Source organism: Pteropus alecto, unplaced genomic scaffold, assembly GCF_000325575.1.
Source record: "Pteropus alecto unplaced genomic scaffold, ASM32557v1 scaffold190, whole genome shotgun sequence".
Lineage (NCBI taxonomy): Eukaryota > Metazoa > Chordata > Mammalia > Chiroptera > Pteropodidae > Pteropus > Pteropus alecto.
The window spans coordinates 532,942-539,482 of NW_006430462.1; positions in this window are offsets into that span (position 1 = coordinate 532,942).

Below are 6,541 nucleotides of genomic sequence, written 5' to 3' on the forward strand. Positions count from 1 at the left end.
GGAAAGAGACCTTTAACTTCCATGAAGTGCAATACGATAACTACCACTGAGAGCTTTCTTTCTGCCAGGCAGTGTGCAGAATTAGTGCACCTGATCTCCAGTGTTGTCACGTAAGTAGCATCAGCCTCATTTAACTGAAGGAGCAGGTGCTCAGGGAGGTTAAGGAACTCTGCCCAGGTGACAGCTGAACTTGGCTGAGGTTTCTCTGAATCTTGCTTCTTTCCACCTTGTTGTGCCCTCTCACCAAAATGAATAATGAACACCCTCATTTCTTATTTTGCAAGGAATGGAAGAAGTAGCAATACTTTTTTGTTTGGGGAAAATTTTTCAGGCCGTCTCAATCTGCTGCTGCCAGTGCAGCATATGAAAAGTCAGGACTGCCCATAGAGACTGATAGAGAGCAGCTGATCCTCTGGGACCTGTGATAACGGTAATTATGACTAAGTGGATATGCAGTTTGTTCCTTATTTCCCACGAGGAGCTTGAGGGTTAAATGCCTGTTCCGTTTAACACAAGAAGCACAATCTTGCTGCTGCTAATGAGAAATTGTATAACAGACCGCCTCACTCTGCTAGCCTTCAAACAATATTTTTACCACTTAGAGAAAAAGGGCGGCCGAGGTTACCCCCCCCCAGAAATCTCCATTTCTGGGAAGAAGGTAGCAGGGGCAAAACAATGTTTTTTGGCTTTGTTTGCAATAAAAATCACTCTCCATTCAGATAACCTTCCTTTGTTAATAAAACTATGTATCTGAAGGCTGCTTTTAGGTGAAAATGTATTCTGTGCGCATGATGGTCTTGTCTGGCCTTATCCTTCTCTGGGCATTGGCAGTGGGGAAATGGAAATGATTAACTTGGCAACTTTTACTTTATTATTGTTGAATCATTTGTAATTTGCATGCTAATGAGGCTAGATGCCCGGGACCTGCCTCTGCTTCTCTTATTTCTCACTTCTTTATTTTTCTCTATTTTTATCATTGATTAGAAGTTAGAACCCCTGGGCCTTTTTTGATTGCTAGCGGAGTCTAAAATGCAGGAGAAGTATTTTGGCTCCTCATATCCTATAAATGTTTATTCTAATTTGGGAAGTCTTCTTTTGGGTCATTTATGCTTCAGCTTCAGTATGGAGCATTAGCATATTGCAATGCTCTCTATATAGGACATTATAGGAAAAGCCCATTGGAGATACAGAGACAATATTTTTCATATATTTTGTGATTGGTGGTTTGTAACAGTCAGCCTTGCCCCACCCTTGGGCCTGTACTCTTGTTTGCTACCATTTCCTTCTTTCAGGGTCTCGGGAGTAGGAAAAGGTGATTATATGAAAGTAGCCAGGCCAGACCTTCATCCTTAGTGAACCTGAAAGTCAGCTGTCATCGCTGGCTCCTTATTTTCCTATGCCCTCCCCGCTATACTATGCCGTACTGGAATAAAAAAGAAAGTTCTAGTTTAGGAAGCAGGATATATGGACCTGAAACCACTGGCTACTTGTAAGTCCTCAGTAAGTCACTTAAATTCTCTGTATTCAATTTCCTCATCTGATAGCTATTCATTTCTGATCCTAAAATGTCTCAATAAAAACTTCGGACTCTCGTGAGCATTTTCTATCCATGCAATATATAACAGGAGAGAACACTAATTTCAAATACAGGTAACTCAAGAGAAAGTGATTGGAAGAAATAGTAAAAGACGATTTTTCTTTTAATTACACCATGGGTGGTGGTTGTTGGGATTATATGCAGTACCAGATGTAATACCTTTAGAAAGTACAAAATAGTAGTAGCAGATATAAAGCACTATTTCATGGAGACCCTTGTGCCATGTTCTCTGAGGGGCAGGTTCTGGAGGCAGGACTTCTGAAAAGTTGAATTGTTGACGGAGAAGTGAACAAATATTGACCCTTAGACCCATAAGCAGGTGAATTTCTGGGATTTACTGTTTTCTTCTTCTAGCTCTGTCGTGGCTATGTGTCTAGAACCTTCTACATATGGTGCCTCACTTGGTTCTTATTCTTTCTTTCTTCCCTCCCCCCATTTCTGCCTGCCTGCCTTCCTTCATTCCATCTATCATCCACTTGTCATCCATCCATCCATCTATCCATCTGGCTCTGGGCTTTGTTGACTTCGGTACATAAGAGTTCACAAGCATGCTACTCTTACATATAGAGAACTAAGCAATTAGGAGTGTCGACTCATTCTTTGGAGGTTTGTTGCTTCAGTAAGTTGAATGAAAAATCATAATCTAAAAGCAGCTGGCTTCAGTGTGTTGAGCATACATAAGGTGATTCATTTTTGCCTTCCTTAGACATTAACAGATTATGTATTACTAACATGGCATTGTAGTATCTCATGTTTGAAAAGGTCTTGGAGGGCGTCCAGTCTAGTCATGCATTAGATGGGTGACTTTCCTCTCTAACATCCAGCCAGGGTCTTCTTTGAGGAGCATCTTTGGAAGCTCTGTGGTGTTTGAAAGCTCTCTTGTAAATCACTCTGTGCATCGATCTCTTACTATTGTTTTGTAGTCAAGCAAAACAAGTTTAATCCCTCTGCAAAGCGACAGGTTTTCAAATATTTGAAGGCAGCCAGCCTAGCCCATAATGGCTTTCATAGAGAGCCATCCCCAGGTCCTTTAGTCATTCCTCATCCTATCAAAGCCTGCATTCTGCTCTGTGGAATCTACGCTCATCAGCCTGAATGTGACCTGTTACTTCAGAATATTAAAATTCATGAAGACTAAAAAGATATCTTTAAAATTACTATAGTTAATTTAGTGATGGCAAAATTAGTAATAGATTCTATTTCGAGTGTGTGATCAAGTCCCTCTGAAGTTCCATTATAGGGAGAAACTTTTTGGTTCCTCAAATGATTTAGAATTTGTTTACAGAAGTTTGATTAGTGCGTCCATTAGTGAGAATCTGGAGTTTAGGCATGTATAGATGATGCTAGCGACTGCCATTTGCTGAGTGCTAAGTTGGTGCTAGGCTCTGTATCATTTTTAGATAATTATGGGCTAAAATATTTTAGGAAGAACGTGAACTTCAGTTGTGCTGGAAAAGTTTCTTGTGAGAATTTTAGGGTTTATGTTTCATATATTCAAAAATTTATAGCTTCGTTAACTAGGGAAGGCAGCAAGTTTCTTTATTTTAAGCAACACAGCTTTCCTGAATAACATGCTCTCTGTATTTGTGCTTTGTGTAATTAAGTCAGTCCATTGCTCTTTATTATCTTATCCAGAAAGATAACTTTGGTTATATTTTGAGGTTATTTCTTCTAAATTTTCTGTATCTGTATTGCTGTAAGGGTTTAAGTTAAAAATGAACTATCAGTTATATGAGAAGGCATTTACACAGCAGTTAAATACTGCAGACTTCGTTTTGCATTGTGAATGCCTAAGGCTGTGATGACATTTTAAGCGTACATGAGGCTTTTGCTTTTTAGTGGTGGGGGTTGGAGGGCCATCCTCCAGTTAGAAATGGAACTAATCCCAACGGATAAGGTCATGGAACTTTAATACATATCTTTAATGGATCCTACTTTTTTCAACTACATTTGCTATTTCTTATATTACAATGATGCCTTAACTGGGAATGGAATTACGCAGCGACTCTTGTCATGACGGCATTAAGTAGAGAGTCAAGTTTTTGGGCTCTTTGTTTTCAGTTTAGGACTTGCTTCCTTCTTTTTTGTTTTTAGCAGCAGTGGAAGAAAGCTTATGATTTATGCAAAATATTCCCATCTAGAATTGGTCTAGAAGGGAAAGGTGTTTTCTGCATAAGAGCAGTTCAAAAGAGCAGTTTCTACGTAATGAATGAGAGTATACTTATGGCAGTGACCCCCTCAAAACAAAACAAAACAACTGACAGTTTTGTGGTTAGGGAATTCTTAGAGTTTAATCATTTGGTTCAGTGTTTATTTTATTTATTTTATTTTATTCTATGTGGAAAACAGCTAGTATCTCTGTGTTTCTGTACTTTAAATAAAGTGAACTGCTTTATGGGGGCAGGGTGTTGGTGTTTCAAATTATTTTTTTAAAAAATTCATGATACTCTATAAGAAAAGCTTATTTTCCTTTGGCCATCTCATCCTGGGAAGGTTTAATGAGGTAGATATGGCAGTTTCTTCATAAGAAAGTAGAGTTTCAGGTTAAGAATTATGGCTTATAGTTATCTCATGACTTTGTGGGGTATGATATACGATGGCAGCACAGACAGGAAAAGCAAGACACTTTTGAAGTGTCTCAGTGGTTCTCCTCTGTTAAAACGCCTTTTTCTTCCACCCATAGGGAACTCTCCAGAACTGGGGTATAACTTGGATCAGTATTGAAATGACCATGATGGGAGATCAATGTCTTGGACATCTGGATATACCTATTTCATATTTCTGCCATAGATTTGAATTTAGAGCAAAAAATCCCCCACTAGTACTTTTATATAATACTTTATAGATTTATATGTATTAACAATTTTTACTTTTTGCAATTGTCCTCTGTAGTAGGTAGACATTTAAAAAGGAAGAAATGTTACTGCAGACATGTCCATATGGAGATGCTGAGAGGTATATTTTGCCTATTTAGGGGGAAAACAGGCTCTCTCCTTAGACACTGGTGTCTCCTCTGTGCTCCTGGGGTGACCCTCCGCCCTTCAGCCTCAGAAACTATATTTTCTCACTGTACCTAGCATCTCTCTGTCTCTTATTGTGAAATCGATGTCAGTTTTCTTAGATGCTTAGATTCACATTTGTCTTCTTAGATGCTTCTTATTTTAAAATTAAAGACCCTTTGAAAATCCATGAAGCTAGAAACTCCCACTCCCTAAACCTCATTAACTCACATAGGAGATTATCTGGAAAACCAAACTGTAACTAGAATGTCAAATTTGCTAGTTTACACTCAACACTAACTCTGCCAGGAGCTAGCTGCCCAAAGTCTAGGTAACCAGAGCATTCTATACTGTGAGTTGTCCCCTGGAAGTAGAGTGGCCCGCAGAAGGTGACACAACTGGCACGGGCCCATAATTGGGTGGGTCAGAAGGGTCTGGCCTCTGGCTGACCTGCTCCAGTATCTGGGATCAAGTCCTTGCTCCATGGAGTGGCTTTATGCTGCATGTGGGATACTTGAATTCCCTGACAGTGAGTGGCTCCTGGGCTGACTTGTCCTTCCGTATTTCCATGGTTCCTGCTCTCACTGGTGGCCGTGGCAGGGCCTCCACTGGATTTGATGAAACTGAAGCCACAGCCAAGGCTAGCCTGCCCTAGAGCCTTTGACATTTTTCTGGCCTTTGTGTTATGTATTGATTTAAATTTTTTTTTCTCAGGGCAAACTTTTTTCTTATTTTCAGATTCTTGGAAACAGCTCTATAATACTTATCTCCATTTTAGAAAGAGGAAGTTCAGGTTCAGAGAGAAGCTCATTGCTCAAGGTCATATTGATATCAAAGGGCACAATTGAGCCTCAGTCCACATTCTGAGCATTTTAATAGACACCTACAGACTGTCTTTGCCATGTAAATCATCTTAGAGAAGATTCTTAGATTTGGGTAGAGGAACATTGTCAATTTCAGACATTTTCAAATTCAAACACAGTTTGAAAATTCATTGTCTTCATTCAGTAAAGGTTATCCACTGCAGGGATCTGATGATGTGTTCCAGTAGCTTACATATAATTTCACTGGAGACACTGGTAAATGTATGGATAATTCCTTAAAAGATCAGATGTCATAAATTTCATGTTCGATAATAGAATAGTTGTCAATAATGATGGCAAAGTTATAAATTGAGAAAAGCTACATGTCAAAGGTTCTTAATATTTTCTTACCCCAAACAAATTTTTGTAATTTCACATGCACCCTTATCATCTTAAAAAACACAATTAAAATTCTTCTCTCTCCCTGTCACTAAGTAAATGGGTCTCCTTGGCTTGAACATACTTGTCAGTGACTCTACATACAAAAAGGATTTTTTATGTTAAACTTGATAATGTTGTTAGTGGTAAATTCTAAGTTGTGATAGAAAATTAATGAAACAGTTTACATATTTAACCTTTACACGGAAAGGTGATTGAGATCATTGGGGTGGAGTTCAGTTTGACAGGAACATATGAACGAGCTTATTTACCACTCTCCTTCTTCACCTCGTGGTATGTGTTCAGCTTTGCCTTGCTAGTGATGTATCGATGAATCTCAGTTATTTGAATTGCTGCATGATATGCCATAAAACCGTTATATACCTAACCCTGTGTTTATAATCACAAGTGCTATTGTACCTGTGTATCTGTGTCTGTGTGTATCTTTCTATGGAATAGATCTTAGAAGTAATTAAAATAGGGGCATTTTCAATTTTGCTAGATGATGCCAAATTGTCCTCTATATTTTGAAGGATAAATAGAGCTGCATTCAGAAGTCCTAATGTTCTTGTTAGTTTAAAATTATTTCATATAGACCATTTAGGTACAGCTGGATAATAAGAATTAAGATCTGACATAAATGAAGAGATACATAAGTATAAGACAAAAGCTAAGTTAAAAACTCTGTAAGGTGAAATTTGAAT